Source organism: Macrotis lagotis, chromosome 3, assembly GCF_037893015.1.
Source record: "Macrotis lagotis isolate mMagLag1 chromosome 3, bilby.v1.9.chrom.fasta, whole genome shotgun sequence".
NCBI lineage: Eukaryota > Metazoa > Chordata > Mammalia > Peramelemorphia > Peramelidae > Macrotis > Macrotis lagotis.
The window spans coordinates 241953433-241962476 of record NC_133660.1 but is presented as its reverse complement, the minus strand read 5'-3'; the positions used below and the strand labels follow the sequence as shown (position 1 = coordinate 241962476).

Here is a 9044-nt window from a genome sequence, read left to right as displayed (position 1 = left end):
ATGATGTCTCCTTTTGAGTCTTGTGGACTACTTCCAGGACTTAGGGAGATCTCAAAGCTCTAAATCAGATATCTTCAACTTGAGGATCTATGAACTTATTTTAAAAATATTTTGATAACTAATTTCATCCTAATTGGTTTCCTTTGTCCTCTTATGTATGTATTGTGTTTTACATATATATATACACATGTGTATATATATATATGTATATGTATATATATATATATGTAAAAAATGTTCTTCAGGAAAGAGGGCTAGAAGCTTTATCAGACTGCCAAAGGGGTCTGTGGGACAAAGGAAGTTAAGAAATCCTGTTCTAAATGGGGACATTGAGGCTAAATGGGTACCCACCAGATGTAATTTTAATTCAGTAAGCATTTATGAAACACTCATAATGTGCCAGGTTCTGGGGTTACAAAACCAAAAATGAAATATAACCCCAGTCCTCAATGAGCTTATGGTTTTGGAGGCAGGAAGATGGATGAAGTTATAGACAGATTAGACAATGCAAAATAATTTGGGCCTAGCAATAACTAATATGGAGGAGGGAGAATCTAGGAACATACCAGAATGGTCTCTTTTCTTTTTTCCACCCTCTCTATTGGTGTCCTTGCCTGCAAGGGCTAGTTAATATTTGGTCAAGTTTAAGGAATTGTTACTACAGGAGGCTAAAATAACAAATCCTGAATAGTAGGGGATTTTTAGGCCATCCCTTTCTCCCTTTGGCTGAGTAACTCTGATTCCTGTCCTTTCCCCTCGATGGCTCAAACAACCAACATTTTAGGTATCATGTCATTAAAAAACAGAGCCATGGACTTTTTTGACCTTGAAGGAACTCTAGATCTAATTCTCTTATTTTAGAAATGAAAAAAACTGAGAGAAAAGATCTTGCCAAAAGAGAGGGGTAGAGCTGTGGCTGAAAGCCAGGACTCTGGGTTTCCCAGGCCAGTATTCTTCCTTCCACAGGGGGCCTTGGAGTTGTCCAGGTCAGAGGCTCAGGGTCCGAGGCCGGTTCTGGCCCTTCCTGAGCATAGAGTTGGCCAGAAGATTTTGCAGGTGTGCAGAGATATGGATGACCCCTGCTTCCATGGGGCCGATGGAGAGGAAAAAAAAACACTTCGAACGCAAGTCACAGGGTTATGGAAACGGCCCAGGGCGCCCTGCTTCTTTCTGGGAATACTAAGTTCCCATTAGTTCTGGCGAACATATTCAGAGCATATGGAGCAGGCTGAGCACACACTTGTACTATATTTCAGTGAATAAACATCCAGGCCTATTGTCCCTTGAAGTACATTTTAAATGGGTAAAAGTTCAACATATGTTGTGAGTTAAAGCCCCGCTGTTTGTCCCTCATAGAACAGGGCTCTAAATCTGTAGACTTCTGGGGCCCATCATGGGCAGAGGCTGGCCTCCGGCTTCCACCTCCGCAAGTTCTCCTCACTTAGCAGTTGATTTTTTAAAACCAGTTTTATTGATTCTCTGTTTTCATACCACAGTTACTTCCTGATACTCTACTCCTGAACAATGAAGTCTTCCTGGTAACAGATAAAAATAGTTAAGCAAAGCCATCTACTACAATAAATAAACAAAAAAACCTTGTTGGAAAGTGTATCCCACATTCTGTATCCCTAGACCCCCTCTTCTCTGTTAATTAGAAGAATGTTTTAGTATGTCTTCTCTCAGTCAATAAAACCTATGATTGATTATTATAGTTATTTTTAGACTGGTTGCTTTTTATTGTTGTTTTTACATATAATATTGTTATAGTTGCATATTTACTATTCCCCCATTCTGCTTTTTTTATTTTTCCTATCAGTTCATTCAAGTTTCTCTGAATTCATTATATATGTTGTTTCGTATGATGGAATTATATAATTTATTATATTCCTGTACCACAATTTGTTCAGCTGTGCCAAGTCAACAGGCACATTTTGGGTCCAACATTTGTTTACCACAGAAAGTGCTGCTGTGAATAATATGCTTTTCTATTCTCTCTCTCTCTCTCTCTCTCTCTCTCTCTCTCTCTCTCTCTCTCTCCTTCCTCCCTCCCTCCTCCCTCCCTTCCTCCCTCCTTCCTTCCTTCCTTCCTTCCTTCCTTCCTTCCTTCCTTCCTTCCTTCCTTCCTTCCTTCCTCCTCCCTCCCTTTCCTCCCTCCCTCCTCCCTCCCTCCCTCCCTCCTTCCTTCCTTCCTTCCTTCCTTCCTCCCTTCCTTCCTTCCTTCCTTCCTTCCTTCCTTCCCTTCCTCCCTGCCTCCTTCCTTCCTTCCTTCCTCCCTCCCTTCCTTCCTTCTTTCCTCCCTTCCTCCTTTCCTTCCTTCCTTCCTTCCTTCCTTCCTTCCTTCCTTCCTTCCTTCCTTCCTTCCTTCCTTCCTTCCTCCCTTCTCCCTCCCTCCTTCCTTCCTTCCTTCCTTCCTTCCTTCCTTCCTTCCTTCTTCCTTTCTTTCCTCCTTTCCTCCCTCCTGTCACCTCCCTGCCTCCTTCCTTCTTTCCTTAATTCTTTCCTTCCTTCCTCCCTCTCCCTCCCTCCCTCCCTTCCTCCCTTCCTTCCTCCCTCCCTCCCTTCCTCCCTCCCCTCCCTCCCTCCCTCCCTTCCTTCCTCCTTCCTCCCTTCCTTCCTCCCTCCCTTCCTTCCTTCCTTCCTCCTTCCTTCCTTCCTCCTTCTCCCTTCCTTCCTTTCTTTCCTCCTTTCCTCCCTCCTGTCCCTCCCTGCCCTTCCTTCTTTCCTTAATTCCCTTCCTTCCTCCCTCCCTCCCTCCCTCCCTCCCTTCCTTCCCTCCCTCCCTCCCTCCCTCCCTCCCTCCCTCCCTTCCTTCCTTCCTTCCTTCCTTCCTTCCTTCCTTCCTTCCTTCCTTCCTTCCTCTCTTTCTCTTTCAAATAGCAACAATATCAACAAGGACAGCTATTATAATCTGTATTGTATAGTGTTTTTTAAATTTCTAGAACACTTTACAAATGTTATCTCATTTGTTCTTATAAATAACCCTGGCAAGTAGGAGCTTTTATTCTCATTTTTCAGATGAGGAAGGTGAGGCAAAAAGGGGTGTGACTTGCCTAGGATCACATTGCTGTCAAGTGTCTGGATTTGAATTCAGATCTTTCCTCATGGGGGTATATGCCCATGTTTTAAGCTAATAGTTTTAACTAGTAGCTAAGGAAAGTTAAGGAAAAGATCTGATTCAAAATGTTCTTTTCTCTGACCCTGTTCCTAGGAATGAAGAGAGGAGAAAATAAATGTTTTCATCATGGTTATTGTGTTGGGGAGATTGAATACAAGAAAGGTAATTCCAGTGGTTGAGGGGACTGGCGTGGAGACCACTAGGGGTTGTTCACAGACCCTGGTTTCAGGACTCCTGAAGAAGATATATTTGACAGCCTTAATAAGGTATTGAAAGCCAAAAATAAAGCCTCCATCCATTCTGTGGGCATTTAGAAAGACATAAGAATGAAGCATGGCTGTCCAAGAAACTCAGGGGAATTTTTATAAGTGCCCCTCAAATCTCTCCCCACCAGAAGTGGAAAACAAACTTATCCAAATTAATTCATTCCCCACAAGGGGCTTATACCAGAGTCGATATGCCAAACTACTCATCAAATAACAATAAAAAAGAAAAACCTTGCATTAAGAATGATCATATATGTTCATCTATTTATTCCTTGACTAATTATTGATGTCTCAAAGCATACTCACACCATGATCTACTCATGTGCATTAATTAGCCCAACTGATCTTTATAGCTCCCTGCAGCCCTGTGGTGGGGGCTGCTGGCCGTTATTAGCATCCCCAATTTTACAGTTATAGAAAGGGAGGCCCAGGGAAGGGGAAAGGCCTCATCTAAGTTCACACTCTTGGTGATGGCAGATCTAGGCTGAAGATTGAGGTCTCCAGCTTCCTAAGCTAACTCCCCTTCACTATCTTACTCCAGTGGCCTCTTGTAAATACTTATGTCTCCTCCTTTTCACCCTCCAGACTGGTGATTCAGGCTTCAAACATGTTTATATGTAAGAGAATTGTGTTCTTTTAACAGTTAAATGTCCTGTGTTTACATTCCCACGTTAATTAAGTCCTGTGTAAAGGGTGCTATTGATTAAGCCTGCCACCCTCCTCCCACCCCCCCACCCCAGGCTTAGTGTTCAGTGTAAAATGATGTCAATCAGGGATCTGAGTATTCACTTTGTAATGATCTTCCATTACAAAATGAGGTTGTTACTCATGTCTCCTCTTCTTGGTTGCTTTTCTTGCTATTATACCGAGAACTCAAAAATATTTGTTCACCATTAATAAGGGAAATGACACAAGTAGGATGCTACTGATATCGATATGATGGGTTTAATGAGCCAGTTAGCTGTGCCCCTCTTCTTCCAAATACGCTATACCCCAACCCTGTACCATATACGGAAATTTGCCATTTGATTTGGAGCTGATGGCATGAGCAGGATAGTTTAGGAAGAAGTGTGCAAATAGAAAGATGGATGACTTTGAAGTCAGAGGACCTGGGCTCAAATACCTATTCTGAAGCTTATTAGTTGTATGACCTTGGATAAGTCACTTAACTTCCCTAAGTTTTAGTTTCCTTATCTGTAAAGTGAAGGGGTTTTGGTTCTAAGGTCCTCTCAATTCTAGAACTATGAACCTATGCCTGGGTATATTTATTAATAAAGAGGCAAGGGAAGGCCTGACTTAGGATGGTTATGGGGAGATGAAGAGGCATAAACGTGAACAATATTTGATGATGATGTTTGTCCTTAATTTTCAAAGAAGACCATGACATCAGGGAGGTAATGCCAGTAGCATGCACATGAATTGGATATGAGTGAGAGGATTCTGGGCTAAGTCACCAGCCTCCCTTTCTTCTCTGGAGCCATCTGGGTTCAGTGACCAGATATGAATCAGGAAGACTGGAGATGGCTCTGGATTCAAGTTCTATCAGTGTTGGCCAAGGTCACATAGCTAGTAAATGTCTGAGATTGGTCCTTTCGACTCCAGGGCTGGTACTCTATTCACTGAACTACCTGGCTACATCCCTTGCTAAAGATGATGTAAATGCTAAAGATGCTAAAGAACTCTGTCTTTGACTCTAAGTCATATGATTTAAAATGTTTTTTTCTCAATGTCTTCATTAAAGGCATAAACTGGCTTACCTATCAAATTTTCAAATGACACAGAGTCTGGAAGGATAGTTAATATAACACCCCCCCCCCCCCCCCCCCGCCAAGAGATCCAAGGAAATCTAGGCTGAAATACTAGCCCAAGTCTTATGAGAAGAATTTTCCATCAGTCCATAAGTATTCATTAAGTGATTTCTATGTGTCAGACATGGACTGTGTGTGTGAGAATAGCAACTGTGCAGGTACAGGATGAGAGCCATGTGCCTAGACAACAGATCATCAACTGAAAGGACCTGAGGCATGAGTGGAACACAGGTTCAGTGTGAGTCAACAATGTGCCATGGTACTGGAGAAAGTGAGTACAGCTGTAGGCTGTATTAACAGAAACTCTGTCTAGAACAAAAAAAAATGATTGTTCTTCTATTCTCTGCCCTGGTCAGACGACATCTGGAATGCTCTTGTTTATTTCTGGGTGCCCTATTTTTAAGGACAGAAAATCTGAAGTGGGCCCAGAAGAGGGTGACCAGGAGACCATCTCACACAAAATTCCATGGAGGGACCTATCTGAGGATATTTGGAGGGCAAAAGCCTTGGGGTGGGGGGAAGTGATAACTATCTTTAAAAAGCTAAAGAATGGTTCTGTGAAAGAGAAATGAGGCTTGTTTTCCTTGGCCCCAGAAGGATGGAACTAGGAGCTGTGGGTTGACGTTGCAGGAAGTAGATTTTGGCTCAACAAGGAAAAACTTCCTAACAAATTAAAAGTGACCAATTGGATTGGATTTCTTTGGGAGGTATGAGTGCTGCTCTCCAAGGGATCTTCAATGAACAACTGGATAGCCACTTGTTAGGGGTGTCTTATTTCTGTCTCGGGCATTGGGCAAGGATAACTTCCAGCGCTGAGGCTCTGTAAGGCTTTGGCTCACTGAGTCTGATACAATGCCAAAGATTGAGACCTGGGTGAGTGGAAGAATGATAGTACCCCAGACAGGAATCAAGTAGTATCAAGTAGAGAGAGCCGAGTGCACAGAGGGAGGCCTGGGGAAGTATCACATGCGAGAGCTAGCAGGGAGACTAGAAGTCCAAGAGGGCCAATATGGTGGCTAGGATGACAATAAGCAAACGACAGGAGAGAATTTCAAGGAAGGGAGAAGAAATGGAGAACCGTGTCAAATGCTGCAAAAGTCAAGGAGATGATGAAAAGAGCAAGGCTCACTGGATTTTGTTCTTAGCAGAATCATTAGATAGGCTCAAAGAGTAAAACATGTGAAGATGAAGAGTTGGGGGCGGGGGAAGAATTGGGGATTGTGGAATGAAAACCACTATATGGAGACTGAAGAAGGGAATGCTAGAAAATGGAGATGGCAGTTACAGATGACTTTTTCAAGAAATTTGGCAGAAAAAGGAATGATACTGGTCAAAGGAAGGTGTTTTTTTCTTCTTCCTTGACTTCTCTGACATATAGGAAGGAAATAAGTAGAAAGGAGGGGGGGGGGTTACTGGCATGAATTGATTAAATGATGAATCTTGAAGGGATATTTTAATTTATCCAAAATGTATAGTTTGGGTCAGACTTTGGTAAAAGAAAATAGGGTATCTTCTTCTTTCTTAGTCTTTTCTCTTCTTTTCTCTTTCTCCCTTTTCTTCACATGTTTGAGTTACTTTTGCTCATTCTTCCTACAGCCACTGTGGGAAAGTGTACCCTAGGTTTGTGGGTAAAATGTTTTGTTTACAATCTCATCTTCATAAATCTTTTTGCTAATAACTAATTGCATCTACTGACTGATTATTATTGAGAAACTCACTGGTGGGGACTTATTTATCACAGAAGTAGGAATATCCATTCAGAGGATTCCTTATAGAACTTAAATGAAACGGTCTTCTGAAGAAGGTAGAATTTAAGTTGTGTTAAAGGAAGTATAGAAAACCAGGAAGCTGAGGAAAGGAGGGAAAACATTTGAGTCCAGTGGGACAACCAGAGGAAAATCATGGGCTTGGTGATGTGGTGTTGAGTGGAAGGCACAGCAAGAAGGCCAGTTTCACTAGATTAAAGAATATATGAAGGGAGTTAAAAGGTACAAAGTGTAATAATGTCTATCTTTACTCTTCTGCCTCATCCCCTTTGGTATTCAATTGGCCAGTAGGGCTTATGCGTAAGACAAATTAAACTGTCTGAGCTCCTGTCATTAGGAGGTATGACTGAGTATAGACATCAATACAGAATGGGTGGGATGGATGCATACAGCCATCATAAAAGCTTTGGGGAGCAGGTTGAGTCATACCAATAGTCAGATTTCAGACATTCCCCATAGGCTGTGTCCTTGTCCAGGATTACTTTAACAACCTGAATTCCATTCCTGTACTTAGTTTTCCATTTATCTTAGTGATTTGGATTTCTGTTTTTCTTAGAAACCCAACATTTTATTCTTGAGGGATGCTGAGTGTACTGTTTGCATTAATTATGCCAGCATAAATGAGTTTGATTGTCTTTTCCTTTTTTAAAAAAAAAATTAAGTCAATTGGTGTTAAATGACTTGCCCAAGGTCACACAACTATTAAGTGTCTGAGGTCACATTTGATTTCAGGTCCTCCTGACCCCAGGCCCAGCATTCCTTATACTGCCTAATTTCCTTTCAATTGTTCTCTTCTTAAGTCAGCCATGGGATCAAATGATCTTGATAGACTTGGAATCCTTACCTAGGTTTTTAGTTCACGTTCATTTGAATCTTAATCTGGCTTTTGTCCCTCTTTCCCCCAAATAAAATTTCACACACGTGAGCATACATACACCTTCACGCAGAATCCAAGTTATGACTCTAATCATAGACAAATCAATATTGTCTTATTCCTTAAACAAACAATCCAGAACCATCAAGGCATTTTATCTTCATTGCCAGTCCTGCCAAAAAGCCACAGACCTGCAGTGATATTTAGCTTAGATCATTGAGGACCTGGTTCTGTGGTGAAGCATATTTTCCACACTATAGGAGGCAAACTTCTTGCAGTCAGTGGCCCTGGCCCCAGACAACACCTGGAATCCTCCAGACATTTCCACTAGGCGGGCAGAGGACCTCCCAGGAGAGTTGGCACTGTGCAAGTTGATTGTGGACCTCTATCCCTGGAGATTCTCCATTTCTTGGGCAAAGAATTCTTATCCTCGAGCCTGTGAATTTGTTGAAAATTTGTTATAGCTCATTTAAAAATGATTTTTTGTTATCTTATGTATTTTATTTTATGAATTTAAAGACATTATTTTGAGTAAGCTTCCTTAGATTCCCCCAGGCTGTCAAAGGAGTCCATGATACAAAAAAAAAAAGTCCTGTCCTGGCTTACACAGAGTTCTGTCTAGAACTCTTGCTTGCTGAGTTGGCTGCTGTCTTTTTCTCCTCCTCTTCTTTTCTCTCCTCCACTCTCCCAGTTTTTATGATCAAAAGATCCCTAGTGGTCAATGTTCTTTCATGAGCATAAGGAAATTTTTGATATTCACCTCAAATCTGAGCTTGTTAATTAATAAGCATGTTCTTTCCAGTAGAGGCAAATGAGCATGAAAAAATATGCCCGCTCCTTCTAGATTCTAAGTCAAGACTTGTTGCAGATTATCTCTCTCCTGGTGAACCTGTTTAGAAGGTTTTTGTATGCCTATCTGTGAGGATGTAGCAACCCTGAGAGATGTAGCAACCAACCTGCTGGTATATAATCTACATCCACACATACATAGGCATATACATAAACATATATTTATATCACAAAGGAATGGTAGCAGCAGTAGTAGCTTGCATTTTTATAGGACTTGAAGATTTTTAAAATGCTTCCTATGCCAGCTCTTTTGAGTCTCTTATTAACCCTACAAGGCATATATTATGCCTCTTTTTGTCAGAGGAAAAAACAACCTGAGAGACTAAGACATGTTCCACGGCCACATAATTTCTAAATATCTTTAGT

General features: G+C 41.6%; 1 long non-coding RNA gene across 5 annotated transcripts in view; it reads right to left on the bottom strand.

The window, feature by feature from the left end:
* Nucleotides 1-295: 295 nt before the first annotated feature.
* The window catches only part of LOC141518367 (uncharacterized), a 36922-nt gene continuing 28173 nt past the window's right edge, over nucleotides 296-9044 (bottom strand). For 4 of the 5 annotated variants that reach the window (XR_012477162.1, XR_012477164.1, XR_012477166.1 and 1 more), the window contains one exon: nucleotides 5251-8265. This is a non-coding gene — a long non-coding RNA (uncharacterized LOC141518367). Of the gene's footprint in view, nucleotides 1536-5250; nucleotides 8266-9044 lie in introns of those variants that run through there. The other variant, XR_012477163.1, reaches the window with a different exon arrangement.